The sequence below is a fragment of the Talpa europaea genome (genome assembly GCF_964194135.1).
Source record: "Talpa europaea genome assembly, chromosome: 8".
Taxonomy (NCBI): domain Eukaryota; kingdom Metazoa; phylum Chordata; class Mammalia; order Eulipotyphla; family Talpidae; genus Talpa; species Talpa europaea.
Window position 1 is genome coordinate 14,096,035 of NC_140075.1, and position 13,939 is coordinate 14,109,973.

Consider the following 13,939-nt stretch of genomic DNA (forward strand, 5'->3'; position numbering starts at 1 on the left):
AAAATAAAATTTTAAGAAAAGATGTTCAGCTGACAGAGTCAGAAGATGATAGAACAGTTCATCAGTTCTAAAATGGAAGGACAAAGGGGAGGAGTACTTGGTACGAGGAATGTTTTCCTAATATGCTGTCCGCATGACGGGCTGGTAGACACTGGAATTCCACACGCAACTGGACATGTGTCTGATAGATCAGGAAGTCTAATTTGAAAACAGAAATTTGGGAATCAGGGCCTCCCTGGTGGCACAAGAGTTTAAGTCTCAGCACTATGAAGCTATCGGCAGCTGCTTCAGCACGAATTCGATCCCCAACAAGGGAGCTATCCACAAGGTGCAGCAGATATCTCCTGTCTCCCCACTGCTCCCCTCAGCAGTGTATTTCACTCAGTCTGCCTGTTCTGTTCCCCGCTCTGTTTCTGGTGAATCCCCTCATCCCCTGCACCTGTGGCCTACACCCGAGTGTTTACATGCATACATAAAATAAATATTAAAGAAAAGAAATAATTTGGGAATCTCCAGGATATTATTGATAGTTTTCATCACCGTAGGGGAGAACACGGTGACCAGAACAAAAGGTATCAAAAGAAGAGGAAAGACAACTATAAGAGACAAATATTTCTTTTGGAGAAAGAAAAAAATAGATCATAGCAATGAAAGAGTTTTGGAAAATAAGATACACAGTATAAGAAAACAAACATCTTAAGAAATCCGTAAATGTATTTAATCATTTCCTTTCCTGTGTAGTAAATCCTGTGCACCTCCACATACATATAGAATAGGAACCCATTAAAATAAATTTCCATTTGTATTAGCTAAAAAAGGATTCAGAGGATTTTTCCTCAACACAAAACAAGTCCTTGACACAGCCACAGGTGAAATCAACATTCACAGTGAGAGGAGGACTAACAAAGATGCTCAGTGTCCCCTATTCACAATGGGTTTGGGTGACATTACGTAACAACAACAACAAAAAGACAACATACATAAAAATGGTCATAACTAGTTATAATTCATTCTTGGAAAACTAATGAAAGCCACAGTAAAGCGACTCTGGAAAGGAAAACCCAGTGAGCAGACTATAACACACACCCGTGTTCACACACACAGGAGCTCCTGTACGCTGCCAGTGAAATGCCAAAACAGTAAGCAATGCATGTAGTGGAACCAAGGGCAGAGACTCGCTGGAATAAAGAAACCCGGAGGGTTAAACAATGAATTAAACAAATGCAAAGACACAACAGCATCCAGGACACTAAGAGCCTGCTGCACTGACAGCAACTCTCGCAAGGTAACCCGGCACACCCCAGTTCTAGGAAAAAAAAAATGCATTTATTTACAGGCTCATTGATTAGAACACTAATACGATAAATAAAACAGCAGAGAGAAGGTGTATGGCTCATTTCCGCGCACAGAAACTCACGGGACCTCCCAGCAGGAGTGGGCTCAGGATGACATAAAAGGATCATATGACGAGATGGGACAATACAATCCCCTCACGTTTTCGACCCTGTTCAAAATGGAAATGTGCAGCCATAAGTAAAGGATTGGAATACACAGTTCTGCAAATCACATACCCATGCGGGTCCTAACATATGAATGTTCTCAATACGAGCAGGCACGACGTAAAAATGAATGAGAAGTACAAGAGATGAGATTTTACGTCCGCTGGGATCGCAATGATTTAAAAAGAAAGAAAAGAACAAGTACTGGCAAAAATTGGGCCCGGGCTGCCTTGCACACTGTTGAGGCAAACATAAATGATGCAGCCAGGAGGGAAGACAGGAAGGTGATTCTTGGGAAAAGGGAACTCAGAATGACAGGAGGACCCACCCCCACCCCGGGGTGTTCACCAATAGCAGGGATAGCTGGGACGGGCAGAGACGTTTGCTCACCTACGGTCACTGCACCACCAGTCATTACAGCCCAAAGCAAAATCAACCCAAGCCCCAGGTGATGGATTAATGGATAAATAAGACTGGTAAATACACATAAGAGATTATTAATGAGCCTCACAATGGAACTAAACAATGACACACACTACAATATGAATGCACTCCTGTATGATACCTATGAAATGACAAAACAGTTAACAATGCAATAAAATAAGAGATTCACCAATAAAACAAGGTGTAATAAGACTACAAGAAAGTAAATGGTGGATACAGTGGCTGAGGGACAGAGCAGTTGGGAGTGAAAGATTAATGAGTACAGTATTTCATTACTGGAAAATGAAAAAAATCTGGAAGGTGGTGATGGCTGTATAACACTGTCAGATACTAAAAGCCAAAGAACACCACATGCAATAACAGCGAAAGGAGCCTTTTTATTTTACATTTAAAAAAAGGGTCAGGGGCTTTCCTGGTGGCTCAAAGGTAAAGACACTACCTATGGAGCTGTCCCGCAGCCACAGCAGCACAAGTTCAATCCCCAGCCACAGAGCTACCCACATGGTGTGGCAGACCTCTCCTGACTCGCCCACTGCTCCCCTCAGCAGTGTATTTCAATAGATTTGCCTGTTCTGCTCCCCACTCAGTCTCTGGAGAATCCTCCCCCCCCACACCTCTGGCCCATACCCCAGTTTCTGTATGCATAAATAAGTTCATCTTTTAAATTATGAATGAATGGATGAATGAATGGAGGGCCTCGTTTACTAGGAAAAGGATAAAAGGAAGCAACAGTCATGCTGGGCAGAAGAGCAGCCACTGCTGCTCCCCACAGTGCAAAGGTTTATAAAATGAAACACTTGCATGGTCACAGGTGACAGAAGAGCTGGTAAAATTAGGTTGCAAAATATATTCATTCTATCAATATTCTATAAACATCTATCAAAATTAAAAAAAAATCTACCATTAACCATAACTTCAGCAAGAATCATACATATGACAAATGCAAACACACCTACTATACTCCAGACTCTATGACAGAAACCTGGAGCTCTTTATTAAAAACTACATTGAGCATCACTGACATAAACTCCCAACAACCAAAGGTCAAATGATGAAAATCTGCGCTACCTGGTTTTACTCAGCGAGTGTCTGTGTCATGACCGTTGTTCCAACACGTCCCACTGACTCCTGAGTACTTTCTCCCCCTGAACTCTGAGGTGTAACCACACCCTGGCCAGTCGAGGCAGAAAGGGAGCAACGTCATCACTGAGAAAATGCATCCATCAGGTTCGGCCAAGAATGAGAACTGTAATGTGAAAGAAAGTGAACACACACACACACACACACACGCAGGCACGGTGGTGGTGTTGTTAGCAACCATTAAGATATCACGTAATACTGAAGAGTAACTTGCATTGGGTGAGACTAAACTCTGGAACAGAGAAATCCCTTTCTGGTGGCGGGAGACCTGGGCTGAGAAAGATATAATCCCACATGGGAGGGCACAACACAGGACGAGGTTTGCATGTTGCATGAGCGGCAGGTGCCATTGGGACGGCTACAGGCGCAGTCAGGTGGGAGCCGAGCCTGTGGTACTAGGCCTGGGCAGGAGGCCCAAGCTCAAGTGTAACTGGCAGAAATGGCAAAACACAGTTGACTGACTCACTCAGGAGAAGTGCAGACTGAAGACGGGAGACCAGATCGGAACACAGGGACTAGCTACATTCAGGAGCACAAGATACTCAAGCATTCAGGCACACAGAAAAGAAATCATCAGAGAGACCATGACAGAAGCAAACACAAAGAAATTTGCAACTTCCAAAACACTGAAGATGGAGGAAAACTCACCAACACATACGACGAGATCAACATTGCCCTGATCCCCCCCAAAAAAAGACAGCATAAAAGGGGAAAATAGACCAACACCACCAAAGAACAGAGAAGTGAAAATCCTCAACAAATTCCAACCGACTTAATACAGCAACATGGAGTCTCCCTGGTGAAGAAAGGGGTTAAGGCAAAGCACTATGAAGCTATCCACAGCCCCTGCAGCATGAGTTCAATCCACAGTCATGGAACTCACCCACACGGCACACCTGACCTCTCCTGTCTCCTTGCTGTTCCCCTTAGTAGTGTATTTCACCAGATCTGCCTGTTTTGTTCCCCCCTCTGTCTCTGTTCAATCCTCTCACCCACCACATGTCTGGCCTGTACCCCAGCTCTTATATGGATATATAAATCAATCTATAAAATTCCAAATGTCTTAAATATTTGGTGATGTACTTGACAGAAAATATAGGGACACACTTATGACAGCTGCCCCAAAGTGCACTAGAGAACACAACCCCAACACCCAGGGAAACAAAAGCAAAAATCAACAAGTGGGACACCATTAAAACTAAAAGCTTTCACACCTTAAAAGAAACCAGCCCAAAAACTGAAAGGCAGTCTACAGAACAGAAAAATAATCTGCATACCACACATGTGACAAGGGGTTCATTCCAAAATTTATAACATCCCCAAACAATGCGATAATCCAACTGATGACTCAATTCAAAATGGACAAAGGGGAGCCTCCCTGGTGACACAAGGGGTTGGGACGCAGCCTATGAAGCTCTCCACAGCCTCTGCAGCGCGAGTTCGATCCCTGGCTGGCAGGGAGCAACCTGCATGGCACAGCAGACCTCTCCTGACTCCCCACTGCTCCCCTCAGCAGTGTGTTTCAGTAAGTCTGCCTGTTCTGCTCCTCACTCTGTCTCTGGCGAATCCTCTCACCCTCTGCACCTCTCGCCTGTACCCCAGTACTTGTATGCATAAATGAATAAATCTTAATTAAAAAATGGACAAAGGAAGGGGGGCGGAGCAACATGGCGGTGAGGAGACGCTGTGAGTAAGATCTCCCATTAAAAAAAGTTAATAGGGAGGAAAAGCGGCAGGTCCCAGTGAGAACTGGGACACGGAAGATAAACGGGTGACTCCAGCAAACTGCCCGAAGAAGAAAGTGGCCATAAAAGAGGACCAGAAGGGAGGAAAGTGCAGAAACCTGCTCCCCTCCCCTGCCCACAGAATTGGCACTCTCCGACCAGCAGAGAGGAAGAAAAAAAAAAAAACTAAAACGACCAACAAGAACAAACTACACAGCAAGCGGGACTGTGAGTGGAAAGGAACTATTTCAGCCACCACACCCCGAGAACGGGAGCTGTGGAGAATCCTGCAGGATTCGCCACGGAGGTGAGCTCCAGGCTCCATTAAAGAGAGACCCCATCCCCTAGGAGGAGCCCAGCACCAGCACACAGCCCCAGGCCACCTGGTAAGCTTGCACGGAAAAGCGGCGCGCTGGAAAAGCAGACGCGGATCGGGATCGGGATTGCGCAGGGAAAGCGGCGCGCTGGAAAACCAAGTGCAGATTGGAATCGGGATCGCACGGAAAAGCAGTGCATTTGAAAAGCAAACGCGGATCCGGATCACAGCTGCCCAGGTCCCCACACCTGCGACCTAGGCTTGCGGGGAGACGCGCGGAGGCCCTCACTGAGTGAGCAGGAACCAGGCGCCCAGGCACAGGAGCGGGATTCAAAAGGCGCCATTCCCGCGCCACTGAACTGGGCTACAGCCCCCGTCCTGGAACTGAGGGCTTTGGAACTGAGACCCGGGGCACAAAATTAGGGGTGTGGGTTCCCCACGACGGTGGGGCACAAGGCAGACACAGCACCCCAAAGCCGTTGAGGTTTACTCTACCATTCTCGCTCTGCTCCCTGTCCCACGGGGTGGAAAATCAGCTCCCCAAGGGCTCTAGGAGAGATCTCTGGTGCCACCTAGCGACTTGAATCCAGTAGAGGCTCCTGGAGGAGCCAGTGGCCAGCTGGGGAGGTAGCCCATGCCGGGCCCCTTCCGACCAGTAGTCTGAGCCCACAGGGGTGCGAGCACCCCCAGCCGGGGCAGACCAGGCGCGCAGAAGAGTGTGCCTGAGACCGGACGCGCAGGGAGTGTGTCCCACATCACCATTTTAGAACAGGGACATTTCTTCAGTAAAGACGACCTGCAGAAGGCTTCCTCAGGAGCCAGAGGTGAGCGGTGGAAGTTCGCCCACGCCAGACCCCATCTGGCCTGCAGTCCAAGCCCAGAGGGGGAGGAGGAACCCACTGCTGGGGCAGACCAGGTGCACAGGGGAGTGTGTCCCCACATCGGCATTTTAGAACAGGGACCTTTCTCCAGTAAAGACTGATTGAAACTGACATATGGCTCCTGGAGGAACCAGAGGGGAGCAGAGAAGCTCACCCAAGATGCCGGCCAGTCCCAACAACACAGTGTCCCAACGCACACGGCAAATTAGAAAACAGACAGTAGGGAGCAGAAGAACCACAAGCAACCTAGCAACTCCCCAGGGAAAAAGCACATCACAAAAAGAAAACCAGCCCCAGATTGCAACGACAGTAACTTGGAAGAACTTCTGAGCCTTCCAGAAAGAGAATTTAAAATTGCCGTGATTAAATAACTGACAGAAGTCATAAAGGAAAAAAATGATAAGGAAAAAATAATCAACGATCAGAAGAATGAAATTGAGTCCCTAAAGAGGTAAGTAAAAGAAATGCAGGAGATCAAAAAATTAATGGAAGAACTAAAGAATTCTTGGAAAAGAAATGAAAGCAGAATAGATGAAATGGAAGAAAGAATAAGTACTCTTGAAGACACAGAAATAAAAAGAACCAAAACAGAAAAGGAAAGAGAAGTACGAAGGAAAAAGAACGAAGAAAGACTTCGGGAACTATCTGACTCCATGAGGGAAGGAAATATAAGAGTTATAGGAATCCCAGAAGGAGAGGAGAGAGATGTAGGAACAGAGAAAATATTCAAAGAGATAATTGAAGAGAACTTCCCAAATGTGAAGAAGGAGCTGAAAATTGATATACAAGAAGCAGGAAGAACACCAAACTTCCACGATGAAAGGAAAAATACAGCAAGACACATAATAGTAAAGCTCCCAAGAATCCAGGACAAGGAAAAAATAATGAAGCTGGCAAGAGGGAAGAAACAGATAACATTCAAAGGAAAGCCAATCAGGTTGACATCAGACTTCTCTGAAGAAACACTACGGGCAAGGAGAGAGTGGAGGGACATAGTCAACAGACTCCAAGAAAACAGATGCCAACCAAGAATACTCTATCCCGCAAAGCTCTTCTTCCTCTTTGAAGAAAGAATATGGACCTTCCCAGACAAACAGAAACTCCGGAATTTCATTACAACTAAATCCCCACTCCAAAAAATACTACAAGGAGTCCTAAAGCCAGAACCTCAGAGGGACGAATAACAATGAAAGAAGGCCAAAAAAAAAGTTATTAAAAGAATAAATAAATAAAATCAAAGGAAAGACAAACACAATGGCAAATACAGATGCTAACATATCAATATTAACTCTAAATGTAAATGGACTAAACTCTTCAATAAAAAGACACAGAGTTGCAGCCTGGATTAAGAAACAAAACCCAACCTTTTGCTGTCTCCAGGAAACACATTTAGCTACAAAAGACAAAAATAGGCTCAAAGTTAAAGGATGAAAAACAATCCTACAAGCAAATGGACCAAAAAAGAAAGCAGGGACAGCTATACTTATATCATATAAAACAGATTTCAAACTCAAAAAGATAAAAAGAGACCCCAATGGTCACTATATTATGATCAAGGGGACAATACTTCAAGAAGAAATAACACTCATTAACATATACTCACCAAACGAAGGAGCACCAAAATATATCAGACAACTGTTGTCCTCTCTGTAAACAGACATCAGAGAAAACACATACATAGTGGGAAATTCAACACACCACTATCAACAATAGATAGATCAACAAGACAAAAAATAAGTAAAGAAACCAAAGCTCTAAATAAGGACCTAGAGCAATTGGGCTTAACAGACATCTATAGAACACTAAACCCCAAAAAAACGGAGTACACATTTTTCTCAAGCGCACACGGATCATTCTCCAGGATCGATCACATACTGGGGCACAAGACAAACATCAACAGATACACCAAGACTGAAATCATATCAACCATCTTTTCTGACCATGAAGGCATCAAACTAGAAATAAACCATAAAAAGAAGGCAAGGAACTTTCCTACCTCATGGAGATTAAAAACCACGCTACTGGAAGACCACTGGACTAATGAGGAGATCAAAGAAGAAATTAAAAAATTATTTGAATTGAACGACAAGGAGGACACCAATATCCTAAATGTATGGGATGCAGCAAAAGCAGTAATAAGAGGAAAATATATAGCAAAAGAAGCTCACATCAAGAAACAAGAAAGAACTCAAAGACACAACCTATTCTCGAAGCTCAAAGATCCAGAAAAAGAACAACAAAAAAAACCCCAAAACCAGTAGAAGAAAAGAAATAATAAAAACCAAAGCAGAAATAAATGAAATTGAAACTAAAAAAACAATCCAAACGATCAATGAAACCAGGAGCTGGTTCTTTGAAAAAATCAATAAAATGGACAATCCCCTAGCCAGGCTCACAAAGGAAAAAAGGGAGAAAGCACAAATAAATAGGATCATCAATGAAAGAGGAGAAATCACAATGGACACAGCAGAAATCAAAAGAATAATCAGTAACTACTATGAACATTTATATGGAAACAAGTTTAACAATCTAGAGGAGATGGACACATTCCTACAACTCTACAATCACCCAAAGCTAGATAAAGAAGAAATAGAACACCTAAACAGACCAATTACAAGCAGCAAAATTGAAATAGTAATTAAAAGCCGCCCCAAAAACAAAAGCCCAGGACCTGATAGATTTACAAATGAATTCTACCAAACATTCAGAGAAGAATTAGTGCCTATCCTTCACAAACTCTTCCAAAAAATTGAGAAGGAAGGGACAATACCAAACACGTTCTATGAAGCCAACATTACACAAATACCAAAACCGAACAAGGACAACACAAGAAAGGAAAACTACAGGCCAATCTCCCTAATGAACACTGATGCAAACATCCTCAATAAAATTTTAGCTATCAGAATCCAACAATGTATCCATAAGATAATTCACCACGACCAAGTAGGATTCATTCCAGGGACACAAGGATGGTTTAACATCCGAAAATCAATCAATGTTATCCAACACATCAACAAAAAGAAATATAAAAGCCATATGATAATATCAATAGATGCTGAGAAAGCTTTCGACAAAGTGCAACACCCATTCATGATAAAAGCCCTTGAAATTCTTGGGATACAAGGAACATATCTCAACATCATAAAGACCATCTATGACAAGCCAACAGCCAGTATCATTCTCAATGGTGAAAAGCTGAAAGCAATTCCATTAAGATCTGGAACAAGACAAGGCTGTCCACTCTCACCACTGCTTTTAAATATAATACTGGAAGTCCTAGCCAGAGCAATAAGACAAGAGAAAGACATCCAAGGAATCCAAATAGGAAAAGAAGAAGTCAAGCTATCACTATTTGCAGATGATATGATAATATACATAGAGAACCCCAAAAACCACACAAAAAAACTAATTCAACTCATCAATCAGTTCAGTAAAGTGGCAGGATACAAAATCAACACGCAAAAGTCAGTAGCCTTCCTATACACAAACAATAAATCTGAGGAAGAAGAACTAAAAAAAAATCCCTTTTTTATTGAAACAAAAAAAATCAAATATTTGGGAATAAATCTAAAAAAAAGGTAAAGGACCTATACAAAGAAAAATATAAAACACTGTTAAAAGAAATAGAAGAAGACACAAAGAAATGGAAAGACATCCTCTGCTCATGGATTGGAAGAATAAACATTATTAAAATGGCCATCCTTCCAAAAGCAATATACAGATTCAATGCTATTCCAATCAAAATTTCAATGTCATTCTTCAATGAAATAGAACAATTATTGATGAAATTCATATGGAATCACAAAAAACCCCAAATAGCCAAAGCTCTCCTGAAAAAAAAAGAAGGGAATGGAGGCATCACACTCCCAGACTTCAAACTATACTACAAAGCCATAATCATCAAAACTGCATGGTATTGGAACAAGAACAGACATACAGACCAATGGAATCAAATAGAAAATCCAGAAATAAACCCACAGATTTATGGTCAACTAATCTTTGACAAAGGAGCAAAGACTATGCATTGGAGCAAAGAAAGTTTGTGCAATAAATGGTGCTGGGAAAACTGGGTCGCTACATTCAAAAGAATGAAGCTTGACCACTACCTCACACCATACACAAAAATCAACTCAAAATGGATTAAACAACTAGACATAAGACCTGAAACCATAAAATATATAGAAGGAAATATAGGCGAAACACTACGTGATTCGCACATCAAAGACATCTTTACAGACACATCACCCAAAGCAGTGATAGTGAAGGCAAAGATAAACAGCTGGGACTGCATCAAATTAAAGAGCTTCTGCACAGCAAAAGAGACAATAACAAAAACAAAGAGAAACCCCACCAACTGGGAGAACATTTTTGCACCCAACACTAATGATAAAGGACTGATCACAAAAATCTGCAAAGAGCTGATGAGACTCAACAACAACAAAGAAAATAATCCAGTCCAAAAATGGGCAGAAGAGCTAAAAAGAAACTTCTCTGAAGAGGAAATGCAAATGGCCAACAGGCATATGAAAAAATGTTCAACATCATTGTCATCAGGGAAATGCAAATCAAAACTACCATGAGATACCATCTTACACCAGTGAGAATGGCACATGTTAAAAAAACTAGCAACAACAAATGTTGGCGAGGGTGTGGAGACAAAGGAACTCTTCTGCACTGTTGGTGGGAGTGCAAACTGGTCCAACCACTATGGAGAGCTGTGTGGAGATTTCTGGACCTACTATACATAGAGCTTCCATATGATCCAGCAATTCCACTCCTAGGTATTTACCCAAAGGACACAGAAACATCAATTCCAAAGAACACCTGCACCCCTATGTTTATAGCAGCACTGTTTACAATAGCTAAGCTTTGGAAACAACCCAAATGCCCAAAAATAGATGACTGGATCAAGAAGATGTGGTACATATATACCATGGAATATTACTCAGCATTCAAAAAAGGTAAACACATGCAATTTGCAGCAACATGGATGGCGCTGGAAGGGATCATGCTCAGCGAAATAAGCCAAAAAGAAAATGAAAAATACCGGATGGTCTCACTCATAGCAGGAATCTAGAAAACTAAAATAAGGGACCAGGAAAATGAATAACTATAAGAAAGTGAAAATCAAAATCAACAAAAAACTATGAACCAGAGACACTTTTGGGGGGGCGGGAGGGGAGGGATTGGGGTCAGAATGGGGAGGTTGCATTTGTATGGGGAATATAAAAATAAAATTTATTATTAAAAAAATAAAATAATATAAAATAAAATGGACAAAGGAACTATATACACTCTTCTCTAGAGAGGGAATTCTGACATCCTACAGACAATAGGAATGTTCACCTTAACTTATTTTAAGAGAAATGTAAATTAAAAGCACCCTTAGATGCCACCTCACCCCTTGAGAAGGCCCAAATGAAAACAAATGGATTTATACAAAATGGGGGGTGAAGGGTGAGAATTTTATGGGAACTATAATGAAGATGTAAATGATTACACTGTGCAAAAATGAAAATGATGTAAAAATATGTAAAATAGTATTTAAAAAAGTTAAACACTATAAAAAAAAATATGGAATGAACAATGCTGGAGAGGGCACAGAGAAAAGGGAGCTCTCACCCATGGCTGGTGGCCATGATAGTCGGAACAGACCCTGTGGATGAGGGTGCAGAGATTTCTTAGGAAATAAAAACGGAAAATCCATATCATCTGCAATACTTCTACACATTATTCTCACGGGAAAACTCAAACACAAAAAGATTTATCCCATCCGTGAGCAGAGCAGCTGTGTTTCCAATTGCCCAGTCATGGCCCAATCTACATCACTTCGGCAGAGGCAGGGCAGGAAGGGTGGAGCACACGCAGGGGAGCACTGCAGGGCTGTGAGGAAGGAGCAAAGGGCCACACTGAGGATAAAATGGGTGGGCAAGGAGGTGATTTTTTTTAAATATTTATTTATTTATGCATACAGGAGCTGGAGTACAGGCCAGAGGTGCAGGGGAGGAAGGTGCGAGGATTCACCAGAGACAGAGCAGGGAACAGAACAGGCAGATAGACCGAAAAACACTGCCGAGGGACGCAGCAGGCTAGTCAGGTCTGCTGCGCCATGTGGGTAGCTCCCTGGCTGGCCGGAGGATGGAACTTGTGCTGCAGAGACTACAGACAGCCCCATCGGTTGCATCTCAACCCCTTGTGCCACCAGGGAGGCCGCTGGAGGTGCTATTCTTGAGTGAAATAAGCCAAAAAGTAAAGACACATATGAGATGGCTTCACTCATCTGTGGAAAATAAATACCCAAAAAACATTTACAGCCAAAATACTTGAATAAAACTTGAACAGGGTCATTTGAAAGAAAAGATTACCACAAGCAGGAACAGGGGAAGGGGCGGAGAAGTTAGGGAGGGAGGCAGACGGGGGACGGGCCAGAGTGGTTTGGTAGAGGGGAAACAAGGGGTAGGGCAAGACCCATTAGGATTGTAGGAAAAAAATGGCAACTATTTCAGCAGAAGGCTTTTAGTGCTACACATGTCAATGACAGATCGAGGAGGGAAAATAAGTTAAAGAATAAGAAAAAAGTATAAGAAGCTATAAAACAATTAAAAAATGAAATTTCCCAAAGGTCACACATGGTGTTCTCAAACATGTCAGGAATATTTGGAGAGTGTAACTGGACTGGAGAGCAACTTAGGGTGTAGTGAGTGTCACTAGAAATGCATTCAGACCACACCAAGGAGAAATGCGCAGGAGCAGTGGAAACAAGGGCCAGAAAAAAGGACTCTGAAGAATCTACTGGGCAACTTCGCTTTGCAGGCCACCTGAGAGAAAGGCAGGGGCAGGTATGTAAGGATCCCCCATTGGACTCAACGGCACACATGCCAAGACTGATGCCTGCATGAAAGTCTCCGAGAGTTGTGCAGGACACAGTATATGATTTTAGCTACTGCACAGAAACCTTAAAAATTCAGTTGGGGCCTCCTGGGGGGTGCAAGGGGTTGAGCGTTGGGTTGTGAAGCTGCCCGCAGCCTCTGCAGTGCCAGTTCGATCACCAGCAAGGGTCCCACATGGCGCGAAGACCTCTCCTGCCATTGGCTGCTCCCCTCAGCAGTGTACTTCGGTCCTTCTGCCTGCTCTGCTCCCCACTCTGGCTCTGGTGAATTCTCTCACCCTCCCGCACTTCTGACTGTACCCAGTGCTTGTATAAATAAACTAATCTTGAAAAAAAATCAGTTGTCCTTTTTAAAAGACATGTGGCTCCTTCACCCCCATTCTGCACTCAGGTCCTCAGGCCCCATCCTCCCCCTCCTCCCTCACCCCGCACCAGACCAGTGCAGAGCTGGGAAGTGTTTCTGTCCAGCGGGGTGAAGAGCCACAGTCCACACCTTCAGCGTCATCAACCGCGACCCAGGTACAGACTCTGACTCTGCGCTGCATGAGCACCAGGGCAGAGCCCCATCTTCACACATGCTGGACATGTGAAGTGCCTGGATCTACGCCACACGTTTCTCTGGCGAGGAATGTGTCCCTGGAGAAAACTATGTTTCTAATTTACGTGTCTGTTGGCGTACTCGCATAAAGTCAATGCACCCGGAGTTGAAGCAAACACAACACTCACCAGAGATTGGCCCATTGTCGCTGCTCTCACAGATGCGCGAGGGCTCTGGAGCGGCGCTGGGAGGGGCGATGGGTCCAGCACAGAGGACGGAGGCAGCTGCACGGGGTCCTGGAGTCTCCTGTCCAGAGCCCGCCACACGCTGCCTGGAGACACCAGAGAGTCACTGAGGTGCCGGCCGTGTGACACTTCTAGCAGGGGCAGGAGAGGCCCCGCGAGTCCATGAGCGGCAGAACTTGGGTTTACGGTTCACCATAACTTAGTAAAAGGTGACAATTCCCACTGCCTGGTCAACAGTCACGCCAAGAACAACTGTCTCAAAG